Source organism: Bufo bufo, chromosome 6 (assembly GCF_905171765.1).
Source record: "Bufo bufo chromosome 6, aBufBuf1.1, whole genome shotgun sequence".
NCBI classification, from domain to species: domain Eukaryota; kingdom Metazoa; phylum Chordata; class Amphibia; order Anura; family Bufonidae; genus Bufo; species Bufo bufo.
In genome coordinates, this window is record NC_053394.1 from 200,342,352 (window position 1) to 200,356,498 (window position 14,147).

The 14,147-nt window shown below is 45.4% G+C and overlaps 1 non-coding gene across 1 annotated transcript; it reads right to left on the bottom strand.

Annotated features, from left to right (window-relative positions):
- Window positions 1-9,459: 9,459 nt before the first annotated feature.
- On the bottom strand, window positions 9,460-9,642 carry LOC121006667. Its single transcript, XR_005780352.1, has one exon. It is a non-coding gene; the product is annotated as a U2 spliceosomal RNA (small nuclear RNA).
- Between the last annotated feature and the right edge of the window lie 4,505 nt (window positions 9,643-14,147).

Below are 14,147 nucleotides of genomic sequence, written 5' to 3' on the forward strand. Positions count from 1 at the left end.
AAACAGACTCCATGAGGGTGATATGAGGGCCCGACATCCACAGGTGGGGGTTGTGCTTACAGCCCAACACCGTGCAGGACGTTTGGCATTTGCCAGAGAACACCAAGATTGGAAAATTCGCCACTGGCGCCCTGTGCTCTTCACAGATGAAAGCAGGTTTACACTGAGCACATGTGACAGAAGTGACAGAGTGGAGACGCCGTGGAGAACGTTCTGCTGCCTGCAACATCCTCCAGCATGACCGGTTTGGCATTGGGTCAGTAATGGTGTGGGGTGGCATTTCTTTGGAGGGCCTCACAGCCCTCCATGTGCTCGTCAGAGGTAGCCTGACTGCCATTAGGTACCGAGATGAGATCCTCAGACCCCTTGTGAGACCATATGCTGGTGCGGTTGGCCCTGGGTTCCTCCTAATGCAAGACAATGCTAGACCTCATGTGGCTGGAGTGTGTCAGCAGTTCCTGCAAGATGAAGGCATTGATGCTATGGACTGGCCCGCCCGTTCCCCAGACCTGAATCGAATTGAGCACATCTGGGACATCATGTCTCACTCTATCCACCAACGTCACGTTGCACCACAGACTGTCCAGGAGTTGGCAGATGCTTTAGTCCAGGTCTGGGAGGAGATCCCTCAAGAGACCATCCGCCACCTCATCAGGAGCATGCACAGGTGTTGTAGGGAGGTCATACAGGCACGTGGAGGCCACACACACTACTGAGCCTCATTTTGACTTGTTTTAAGGACATTACATCAAAGTTAGATCAGCCTGCAGTGTGTTTTTCCACTTTAATTTTGAGTGTGACTCCAAATCCAGACCTCCATGGGTTGAAAAATTTGATTTCCATTTTTTAATTTTTGTGTGATTTTGTTGTCAGCACATTCAACTATGTAAAGAACAAAGTATTTCAGAAGAATATTTAATTAACTCAGATCTAGGATGTGTTATTTTTGTGTTCCCTTTATTTTTTTGAGCAGTGTACATTTGGGTTAGATTCAGAGATTTTAAATTCAGCCATTTGGTGCACCAATCTTTAATTCAGGCCTACTGTGGGTCAGGCCGTGTGAGATACACCCTGTATATACAGGTCTTATATTCTTTCATCAATAAAACATCCTTTTTGGTTCAAAATACACAATATTTCAGGCCTTGCAGCATAGGCACGTTTGAAATTCCTGGATCATATACTGCTGTCATACTGAGTTATTAAACAAAGACCCGTTTGGGCAAAGAAAGTTTATTTGGCAGCCTTTGCTGCATAGGTCATTGTGAGATACACCCTTAATACATTTGGGTTAGATTCAGAGATTTGAAATACCACCAATTGGTGCACCAATCTTAAATTCAGGCCTATTGTGGGTCAGGCCGTGTGAGATACACCCTGTATATACAGGGCTTACATTCTGTCATTAATAAAACACCTTTTTTGGGTCAAAATACACATTTCAGGCCTTGCAGCATAAACAGGTTTGAAATTCCTGGGTTATACAGGTCCTTCTCAAAAAATTTGCATATTGTGATAAAGTTCATTATTTTCTGTAATGTACTGATAAACATTAGACTTTCATATATTTTAGATTCATTACACACAACTGAAGTATTTCAAGTAGTTTTCTTGTTTTAATATTGATGATTTTGGCATACAGCTCATGAAAACCCAAAATTCCTATCTAAAAAAATTAGCATATCATGAAAAGGTTCTCTAAACGAGCTATTAACCTAATCATCTGAATCAACTAATTAACTCTAAACACCTGCAAAAGATTCCTGAGGGTTTTAAAAATCCCAGCCTGGTTCATTACTCAAAACCACAATCATGGGTAAGACTGCCGACCTGACTGCTGTCCAAAAGGCCATCATTGACACCCTCAAGCAAGAGGGTAAGACACAGAAAGAAATTTCTGAACGAATAGGCTGTTCCCAGAGTGCTGTATCAAGGCATCTCAGTGGGAAGTCTGTGGGAAGTAAAAAGTGTGGCAGAAAACGCTGCACAACGAGAAGAGGTGACCGGACCCTGAGGAAGATTGTGGAGAAGGACCGATTCCAGACCTTGGGGGACCTGCGGAAGCAGTGGACTGAGTCTGGAGTAGAAACATCCAGAGCCACCGTGTACAGGCGTGTGCAGGAAATGGGCTACAGGTGCCGCATTCCCCAGGTCAAGCCACTTTTGAACCAGAAACAGCGGCAAAAGCGCCTGACCTGGGCTACAGAGAAGCTTTTTTCGGATGAAAGCAAATTTTGCATGTCATTCGGAAATCAAGGTGCCAGAGTCTGGAGGAAGACTGTGGAGAGGGAAATGCCAAAATGCCTGAAGTCCAGTGTCAAGTACCCACAGTCAGTGATGGTCTGGGGTGCCATGTCAGCTGCTGGTGTTGGTCCACTGTGTTTTATCAAGGGCAGGGTCAATGCAGCTAGCTATCAGGAGATTTTGGAGCACTTCATGCTTCCATCTGCTGAAAAGCTTTATGGAGATGAAGATGAAGATTTCATTTTTCAGCACGACCTGGCACCTGCTCACAGTGCCAAAACCACTGGTGAATGGTTTACTGACCATGATATTACTGTGCTCAATTGGCCTGCCAACTCTCCTGACCTGAACCCCATAGAGAATCTGTGGGATATTGGGAAGAGAAAGTTGAGAGACGCAAGACCCAACACTCTGGATGAGCTTAAGGCCGCCATCGAAGCATCCTGGGCCTCCATAACACCTCAGCAGTGCCACAGGCTGATTGCCTCCATGCCACGCCGCATTGAAGCAGTCATTTCTGCAAAAGGATTCCCGACCAAGTATTGAGTGCATAACTGAACTTAATTATTTGAAGGTTGACTTTTTTTGTATTAAAAACACTTTTCTTTTATTGGTCGGATGAAATATGCTAATTTTTTGAGATAGGAATTTTGGGTTTTCATGAGCTGTATGCCAAAATCATCAATATTAAAACAAGAAAAGGCTTGAAATTCTTCAGTTGTGTGTAATGAATCTAAAATATATGAAAGTCTAATGTTTATCAGTACATTACAGAAAATAATGAACTTTATCACAATATGCTAATTTTTTGAGAAGGACCTGTATACTGCTGCCATATTGAGTTATTAAACAAACTGTCACCGCCAGGCATCTGAGAAGCTCTGACAGAAGTTCTTCAGAACCTCCTGCTTGAGGTTCTTTTGATTTGATTTCCTTTTGTCATATCGTTTCCCTCTCTCAGCTGTCATCTAGTTGCACTGATTGCATCCCTTTAAATCCCCTCCCATACTGCATCACTTTGCGGTTTATACAACTTCCTGGAGTGTGCTGATGCTAGAAGCTGTTACTACTGCATCCACAAGATAAGTCTGTTTCTTTATTTCTGATTTCCTGTGGGCTTGATCTTAGGTGACCCTGACTCCCTCCGTATTAAGTATAGGGAGCCGGTGGTCGTGTCCCCTCACTATTATAGGGTGTTGAGGTGTCATACAGTCGAGGAATGAGGGTATGCAAATTTCTACCATTGAGATTTTTGCATAGGCTGAGCAGTAAGGGAAAGAGCTAGAGTTTTTACAGGGCTTACCCTTTTGTTCCTTAGTTTTAGATCAAATCAGTCGGATCTTCATTTGTGTCTTCTAGTTTTCTGTAACACCATCCGTGACACAAACACCCGTTTGGGAAAAAAAAAGGTTATTTGGCAGCCTTTGCTGCATAGGTCATTGTGAGCTACACCCTTAATACATTTTGGTTAGATTCAGAGATTTTAAATACCGCCATTTGGTGCACCAATATTTAATTCAGGCCTGCTGTAGGTTAGGCCGTGTGAGATACACCCTGTAAATACAGGTCTTATATTCTTAAATGAATAAAACACCCTTTTTGGGGCAAAATACACAATATTTCAGGCCTTGCAGCTAGAGTTGTCCCGAACTATGCGCCGGCGAACATCGCTTATTCGCGTTCGCCGCGGCGGGCGAACATATGCGATGTTCGGTCCGCCTCCTATACGTCATCATTGAGCAAACTTTGACCCTGTACCTCACAGTCAGCAGACACATTCCAGCCAATCAGCATACCCTCCTTCCCAGACCCTCCCACCTCCTATCAAAAAGCAAGCACAGCATCCATCTTAGATTTATTTTGAAGCTGCAGTGTTAGTGAGAGCAGGGAGAGTGCTGCTAAATTAAGGGGAAATCTTTAGCTAGGCCAGTGTTCTGTGTCCACTCCAGTCCTCAAAGACTCATCTGATCTGCTGTAAGAACAGCGTCCTGACAGCACCCCAAAAACCCTTTTTAGGGCTAGTACATCAGTCTAGAAGAACAGGGGGAAAGTTCAGATGGGGAGACAGAGAGGAGAAGGAGACGACGAGTTGGAAGCAGGGGGAGGTCGTTGCAAGGAGCTAGTGGCACAGTCAGACAGCATGTATCGGCACCCGGGGTCAGCCAGACAGCACGCCAATCAACGCATGCTGTTGCCACCACCAGATGTCCGTCATTGCAAATCTCAGCAGTGTGGCATTTTTTGTGTGTGTCTGCCTCTGATAACAGAGATGCCATTTGCAACCTGTGCCAAAAGAAACTGAGTCGTGGGAAGTCCAACACCCACCTAGGTACAACTGCTTTGCGAAGGCACATGATCTCACATCACAAACACCTATGGGATCAACACATGATGAGTACAAGCAGCACACAAATTCAAAGCCACCATCCTCCTCCTGGTCCAGCATCTTCAGCCACGTCAACCAATGCTGTCCTCCTTGCCCCCTCTCAACCACCCACCACTCCGCCTCTCACCTTCAGCAGTTCCTGCTCATCTGCCCACAGTCAGGTGTCTGTCAAGGAAATGTTTGAGCGTAAGAAGCCAATGTCACAGATTCACCCCCTTGCCCGGCGTCTGACAGCTGGCTTGTTGGAACTCTTAGCCCACCAGCTTTTACCATACAAGCTGGTGGAGTCTGAGGCCTTAAAAAAATTTGTAGCTATTAAGACACCGCAGTGGAAGGTACCCGGCCGAATTTTTTTTTCACAAAAGGCAATCCCCAACATGTACTCTATTGTGGAAAAGGAAGTCATGGCATGTCTGGCTCACAGTGTTGGGGCAAGAGTCCATCTGACCACTGATACCTGGTCTGCAAAGCACGGTCAGGGCAGGTATATCACTTACACTGCGCATTGGGTGAACCTGCTGACTGCTGCCAAGCATGGAATGCGTGGCTCTGCAGAGGAGTTGGTGACACCGCCACGACTTGCAGGCAGGCCTGCTGCCACCTCCTCTACTCCTCCTACTCCATCCTCTTCCATAACCTCCTTGGCTGAGTCCTCTTCTGCTGCTGCGTCTGGCTCCACATCAACGGCACCCCCCCAGGGGCTATTCCACATCCCGGATACGGCAGTGTCACGCCGTCTTGGGGTTGACTTTCCTGAAAGCAAAGAGTCACACCGGACCAGCACTCCTGTCCGCCCTGAACGCACAGGTGGATCAGTGGCTGACTCCGCACCAACTGGAGATCGGCAAAGTGGTGTGTGACAATGGAAGCAATTTGTTGGCGGCATTGAATTTGGGCAAGTTGACACATGTGCCGTGCATGGCACATGTGTGTAATCTGATCGTACAACGCTTTGTGCATAAGTACCCAGGCTTACAGGACGTCCTGAAGCAGGCCAGGAAGGTGTGTGGCCATTTCAGGCGTTCCTACACGGCCATGGCGCACTTTTCAGATATCCAGCGGCGAAACATGCCAGTGAGGCGCTTGATTTGCGACAGCCCGACACGTTGGAATTCAACACTCCTAATGTTCGACTGCCTGCTCCAACAAGAAAAAGCTGTCAACGAGTATTTGTATGACCGGGGTGCTAGGACAGCCTCTGCGGAGCTGGGAATTTTTTTGCCACGTTACTGGACGCTCATGCGCAATGCCTGTAGGCTCATGCGTCCTTTTGAGGAGGTGACAAACCTAGTCAGTCGCACCAAAGGCACCATCAGTGACATCATCCCATTTGTTTTCTTACTGGAGTGTGCCCTGCGAAGAGTGCTGGATCAGGCCGTAGATGAGCGTGAAGAGGAAGAGTTGTGGTCACCATCACCACCAGAAACAGCCTTATCAGCATCGCTTGCTGGACCTGCGGCAACGCTAGAAGAGGAGTCAGAGGAGGAATGTGGCTTTGAGGAGGAGGAGGAAGACCAATCACAGCAGGCATCCCAGGGTGCTCGTTGTCACCTATCTGGTACCCGTGGTGTTGTACGTGGCTGGGGGGAAAAACAGCCTTTCAGTGAGATCGAGGAACGGGACATGAGTAGCTCGGCATCCAACCTTGTGCAAATGGGGTCTTTCATGCTGTCGTGCCTGTTGAGGGACCCTCGTATAAAAATGCTGAAGGAGAACGACCTGTACTGAAGGAGAACGACCTGTGCCTGAAATGTTACCGAATTACCGCAAGTCGGAAAGGATGCAGCAGTTCCAAAATAAATTAAAAAGTATGCTTTACACAGCGTATAAGGGTGATGTCACAGCACAACGGGAATCTAACAGGGGAAGAAGTGAAAGTAATCCTCCTCCTACCACGACCACGCCGGCAAGGACAGGACGCTTTTTGTTGATGGAGGACATGCAGAGATTTTTAAGTCCTATGCATCGCCACAGCCCTTCGGGGTCCACCCTCAGAGAACGACTCGACAGGTAGCAGACTACCTCGCCTTAACTGCAGATATCGACACTCTGAGGAGCGATGAACCCCTTGACTACTGGGTGTGCAGGCTTGACCTTTGGCCTGAGCTATCCCAATTTGCGATTGAACTTCTGGCCTGCCCCGCTTCAAGTGTCCTGTCAGAAAGGACCTTCAGTGCAGCAGGAGGTATTGTCACTGAGAAGAGAAGTCGCCTAGGTCAAAAAAGTCTAGATTACCTCACCTTTATTAAGATGAATGAGGCATGGATCCCGAAGGAACTGAAAGTGGGCGATACATTTGACTAAAAAAGGCCTGGTTATGAGATGAGCTGCCTTGGGCTAAAAATGGTCCACACGCTGCTGTATTTTATCTCTGCATGCCGGATGACTTGCGTGACTTATCTGCCACCAACTAGGGTTCAAGCCACAATGTTTTACTGCACTTTCTGCCTGGAAAACATCGGCTACAACAATACCAAATTTTTCAGGCATGTGTACATGCCTAATTTTTCTGGCCTCTGGTGCTGCACTGTGGCTGCAAAAACAAAACAAAAAAAAAGGCACATACATGTATCAATTCCCCTTCGTGATAGTTACCTTTTTGTGGTGAAGGGGCTTCCATATCACAATGAAGCGACCACCTCTATGAGTGTGTTGGCAATGGCAATGTTGGCACACCCCAGATGATAAGGTCGTTGCTTCATTGTGAACAGACCAAAAGCGATCGGCTGGATAATTTTGCATAGAAAAAACATTAATTTTCTTTTGTGATCATATAAGGTGATCATTAAAGCCTACTAGGCCAACAATGGGCCCACACTGCAGAATCATTGTTTTCTGGGTCACTTAACTGTCACTGAACTACCTCAGCACGACCATAGACTTTGAAAAACCCCCATCGTCTGCAATCTCCCAAACGTGCGCACGAGCACAGTCATCACTACACCAAGATTGACGCATAGAGGAATAAAATTTATGTCATGAGTGTATCAACTATTGACAACTCTTTCCGGTTGTCTAAAATCTATTCCTTATACACTGCGTGCAGAATTATTAGGCAAATGAGTATTTTGACCACATCATCCTCTTTATGCATGTTGTCTTACTCCAAGCTGTATAGGCTCGAAAGCCTACTACCAATTAAGCATATTAGGTGATGTGCATCTCTGTAATGAGAAGGGGTGCGGTCTAAGGACATCAACACCCTATATTAGGTGTGCATAATTATTAGGCAATTTCCTTTTCTTTGGCAAAATGGGTCAAAAGAAGGACTTGACAGGCTCAGAAAAGTCAAAAATAGTGAGATATCTTGCAGAGGGATGCAGCACTCTTAAAATTGCAAAGCTTCTGAAGCGTGATCATCGAACAATCAAGCGTTTCATTCAAAATAGTCAACAGGGTCGCAAGAAGCGTGTGGAAAAACCAAGGCGCAAAATAACTGCCCATGAACTGAGAAAAGTCAAGCGTGCAGCTGCCAAGATGCCACTTGCCACCAGTTTGGCCATATTTCAGAGCTGCAACATCACTGGAGTGCCCAAAAGCAAAAGGTGTGCAATACTCAGAGACATGGCCAAGGTAAGAAAGGCTGAAAGACGACCACCACTGAACAAGACACACAAGCTGAAACGTCAAGACTGGGCCAAGAAATATCTCAAGACTGATTTTTCTAAGGTTTTATGGACTGATGAAATGAGAGTGAGTCTTGATGGGCCAGATGGATGGGCCCGTGGCTGGATTGGTAAAGGGCAGAGAGCTCCAGTCCGACTCAGACGCCAGCAAGGTGGAGGTGGAGTACTGGTTTGGGCTGGTATCATCAAAGATGAGCTTGTGGGGCCTTTTTGGGTTGAGGATGGAGTCAAGCTCAACTCCCAGTCCTACTGACAGTTTCTGGAAGACACCTTCTTCAAGCAGTGGTACAGGAAGAAGTCTGCATCCTTCAAGAAAAACATGATTTTCATGCAGGACAATGCTCCATCACACGCGTCCAAGTACTCCACAGCGTGGCTGGCAAGAAAGGGTATAAAAGAAGAAAATCTAATGACATTGCCTCCTTGTTCACCTGATCTGAACCCCATTGAGAACCTGTGGTCCATCATCAAATGTGAGATTTACAAGGAGGGAAAACAGTACACCTCTCTGAACAGTGTCTGGGAGGCTGTGGTTGCTGCTGCACGCAATGTTGATGGTGAACAGATAAAAACACTGACAGAATCCATGGATGGCAGGCTTTTGAGTGTCCTTGCAAAGAAAGGTGGCTATATTGGTCACTGATTTGTTTTTGTTTTGTTTTTAAATGTCAGAAATGTATATTTGTGAATGTTGAGATGTTATATTGGTTTCACTGGTAAAAATAAATAATTGAAATGGGTATATATTTGTTTTTTGTTAAGTTGCCTAATAATTATGCACAGTAATAGTCACCTGCACAGACAGATATCCCCCTAAAATAGCTAAAACTAAAAACAAACTAAAAACTACTTCCAAAAATATTCAGCTTTGATATTAATGAGTTTTTTGGGTTCATTGAGAACATGGTTGTTGTTCAATAATAAAATTAATCCTCAAAAATACAACTTGCCTAATAATTCTGCACTCCCTGTACGTCCCCTGATAGGAATAGTACTACTTAACACACCACTCATATCTGGTGGCACAGTACATTGCACGGCGCACGCGCAGTGCCCCAAATTGGAAGTAGGAGGACCAACCAAGCATCTTTTTCCATCTTCTGGTTCCTAAAATCTATTACATACATCGGCCCCTGATAAGGGACGTAACAGGGATTAAACTGATAGGAGTGGTGTGTTAAGTAGTAATATTCCTATCTGGTGGCACAGTACATTGCAAGGCGTACGCGCAGTGCCCCAAATTGGAAGTAAGAGGACCGACCAAGCAACTTTTTACATCTCCCGGTTCCTAAAATCTATTCCATACACCGGCCCCTGATAGGGGACAAAACAGAGATTAAACTGGTAAGAACAGATTTTTTTTTATTTAAAAAAAAAAAAAAAAAGACAGCCTCTGCAGAACTGGGTATTTTTTGGCCGCGTTACTGAACGCTCAAGCACAATGGATGTAGGCTCATGCGTCCTTTTGCGGAGGTGACAGACCTGGTCAGTCAAACCCAAGGCAACATCATCGACCTCATCAAATATGCGTTTTTTTCTGGAGCGTGCCCTGCGAAGAGTGCTGGATCAGGCCGTAGATGAGCATGAAGAGGAAGAGTTGTGGTCACCATCACCACCAGAAGCAGCCTTGTCGTCGTCAATTGGACCTGCGGCAATGCAATGCAGAGAGAGGAGTCAGAGGAGGAAGGTGGCTTTGAGGAGGTGGAAGACCAACCACAGCAGGCGTTCCAGGGGGCTTGTTGTCACCTTTCAGGGACCCTTGGTGTTGTACGTGGCTGGGTGGAGGAAGAGACCTTCAATGACGTCAGTGAGGACAAGGAACGGGACATGGCTAGCTTGGTATCCAACCTTGTGCAACCCTTACGCTACCTGATCGATACAACATCATACCTGATGTTTTAAAGCACGTTATTCCAAACAATTTAGGAATGTTAGGTGATTTATGCCCTTTATGGATTAAAACCCGACTCTGCGTCAACTACGTAATTTTCCATGGGAGTTTTGCCATGGATCCCCTTCCGGCATGCCACAGTCCAGGTGTTAGTCCCCTTGAAACAACTTTTCCATCACTATTGTGGCCAGAAAGAGTCCCTGCGGGTTTTAAAATTCGCCTGCCTATTGAAGTCTATTGCGGTTCGCGAACATTTGGGAAAATTTGCGTTCGCCGATCGCGAATGGAAAATTTTATGTTCACGACATCTCTAATTGTGAGATACACTCTTAATACATTTGGGTTAGATTCAGAGATTTGAAATACCGCCATTTGGTGCACCAATAATTAATTCAGGCCTACTGTGGGTCAGGCCGTGTGAGATACACCCTGTATATACAGGGCTTATAATGTTTCATTAATAAAACACCCTTTTTGGGGCAAAATACACAATATTTCAGGCCTTGCAGTATAAGCAGGTTTGAAATTCCTGGGTTATATACTGCTGCCATATTGAGTTATTAAACAAACACCCGTTTGGGCAAAAAAAGTTTATTTGGCAGCTTTTGCTGCATATGTCTTTGTGAAATACACCCTTAATGCTTTTGAGTTAGATTTAGAGATTTGAAATACCGCCATTTGGTGCACCAATCTTTAATTCAGGCCTACTGTGGGTCAGGCTGTTGAGCTTGCCCTTTACCCCTTGTTGGTGCTGGCCTGCCCTGCAGCCAGTGTATTGTCTTAACGTGTGTTTAGCATGACTGGAGGGGGTTATCACAGGTTATATTTCCAGAATGTTTTGGGGTGTACCTTAATTTAAAAAAATACAAATACATTTAAAACCAAAAAGAAGGGCGTGGCTTGGCCGCTGAGAGGAATGGCCGCTTGATCCGACAGCTCCTGCACCACAGCGATCATAGAAGAGCTTCCCAGGGCTATTATCACCATCATCACCACATTCCTGCCTGTAGTGAAGCTGGACACCCTCCAAGACGAAATGGGGAAGTCTAAAAGGCAGCTCCCTAGGCTGCAGAGCGGGAACCTGGATGGCTTCTTTGAAAGAGGCCCGGCTAAAGATGGCGCCGGCTCCCACACCGGAGCTTCTACTTCCTCTCCCCACAACAGCGCCTCGCCGAAATGCAGCTCCCGCTCCTCATCACCCCCACTGGAGCCCGACATCTTCTCCCTAAATGAAGCGGAGTTCCCTTCACTTCCACCGACCCCAAGCGATACAGGAGCTTCGGTGAATATGGCTCCACAAAATGGCGCAGCCACTAATCTTACTGGACTCTCACCTTCTTCCAGTCCCCAGAAGCAGAAGCCGCGTCTGGAATCATCTCACCCTCCTGAGGTCAGTAATCTGACATGGGCGCAGACACTGGAGACCAGCACAGCGGTCCCCATAATCGCATATCAGACCTCAAATAAGCCATTATGTGAGGACTCAATTAAAAATATGCTTCTAGCGCTGCATCAGTCTCTATGCGCAGATATGGCAGGGTTGATTAACCCTTTAGCGGCCAAGGTCAAAGAGACTGAAAATAAGATTCTGCATGTGGAAAATAAGATGGCAGACTTTGCGACCTCACAAAACAACATAATAGATGCCCACAATGATATGGCAGATGAACTTGAATCCATTAAAAGCAAAATTGCGGATATGGAAGATCGTTCCAGAAGGAACAATGTGAAATTCTGGGGTATACCAGAAGATGTGGCACCCCGGGACTTAGTCATACCTCAAAAGTCTCATCAAAACGCTGCTACCAAGAATCCCTGTCCCAGACATGATTATTGACAGGGCTCATAGAATCCCAAAACCATCTCATCTCAGTTCTGATGTCCCCAGAGACACTCTGGCTCGTATCCATTTTTTCCACACTAAGGAGGCTTTAATGTTGGCAGCCAGGAATTGCGATAAATTACCTGCTCCTTTTCAATCGGTCAGACTCTTTGCTGACCTCTCTATGGCGACTCTACGACAAAGAGAATTGCAACCGGTCACCCTTGCTCTCAGGGAAAATGACATCCAATACAAATGGGGCTATCCACAAAAGTTGCTAATCCGGAGAGACGGCAAGACCCATATGGTGAAATCCGTCACTGAGGGCCAGGACCTACTACAGTCCTGGGACATTCAACTTCAACTGGAGAAGCGAGGAAATCGCAGACGAAATGACCATCCATCCTCGTCTGGAACTTAAGACGCTTAACTTCCTCAACAGGATTAATGTTGGTCCAGGATACGGGTATCTTTTTTGGTATCTTACCACAATATATAAGGTTAAAAGAATGTGGAGATATTATTGCACTATTTGTATGGGGCCTACTGTTTAATCCTTTTTCATATTTAGGTGCAGATTGTATACTTGAACATCCCGTATAGTTGAGGCGCCTCTCAGCCTCACCACTGGACTTGCGTCACCAATACTACACAGACTGATTCTAATCGTCTGGGGCTGTGATACTTCCCTTCTTTTCCCGCTGTTCCTCTCTACTTCGTCTATACCCCTCCAACTGCTAATCCCACAAGCTGTTCTTCTGTGGCTGATTGAAAATCTGCTTATTATTAGACAATAGTTTACTGTTGTTAAGGTTGATTAGATAATCTTTGACTATCTGTTTATCCGTATAAGGATTGGTTCCTCCCCTCAGTCATATGGGTCTTAAAATTCTATCATTGAACGTTAAAGGGCTCAACTGCCCCCAGAAAAGATCATATGTTTGGCGGGAGGCAACCAAAGCTGGAGCGGACCTTATTTGTATCCAGGAGACCCATTTATTGCAGGAGGATGCTAAACGTATTCATAACCGTTCTTTTCCGCACATATTGCATTCTCATTTTAGCAAGAAAGAATGTAGCTGTCAAGAATTCAGTTGCCTTCACTACCATTTCATCAAAAGTGGACTCCAATGGCCGATACATCATCCTGGTATGTTCAATTAACAACATCACTTACACGTTAGTCAACATTTATGCACCTAATGACCATCAACTCACCTTCCTACGCAAATTATTGAAACAGATAAATTCTCTGAAACCAGGGAAGGTCATTATTTGCGGTGACTTTAACACGGTGATGGATGGATCATTGGATTTTACTAGCCCAACTCGTCGCTCAGGGAGTGGAGTAGCTTCTCTACTACACTCAGAGGGTCTCATAGATATATGGAGAGCACAACATAGTGTGGAGAGGGATTATACTTTCTTCTCACCACCTCATCTCTCATATTCCCGTATTGATATGTTTGTAGTAGACCAAGCCACCTTGCTACATACAATATCTACAGGCATTGGACTCATTCAATGGTCTGATCATGCCCCAATAACACTGACCCTAGAAGACCTTTATCAATCCCCACGTGCTCCCATTTGGCGTAATGACACATTTCTATACTCTAACCCAGAATCAGTTAAAGAGCTGTCTAGCGAACTACGAGAGTTTTTCACTTTTAATGATGGCTCTGTCGAGGATAAATATATTCTATGGCAGACTCATAAGGCGTTCATTCGAGGCTCCCTAATTAGACTGAAACACAAACTGAAGAAAATCAGAGAAAAAGAAATCTCTCAGCTAATTAAGACCATTGCTGATTTTGAGAATCTCAACAAGACGTCACCTACATCTCAAACATCCACCTTACTGAGACTGGAGAGGGATAAATTGAGGAGTCTCTTATCTCACAATTATTCCAAGTCCCTGCTAAGACTAAAGACGAGGTACTATGCTCTGGGAAACAGCTGGTAAACTACTGGCTAACCAAATCAAATTTCAGCAATCCAAAACCAAAATCCCATTTCTCATCCACCCATCCTCTAAAGCAAAACTACTAGACCCTAGGGATATCGCGGAACAATTTCGTACCTACTACCACACCCTTTATAATCTCAAAGACACAGTTGCTTTACCTGACAATTACCCCAAGCTAGTGGAGAACTTCCTGGCTCAATCTGACTTAC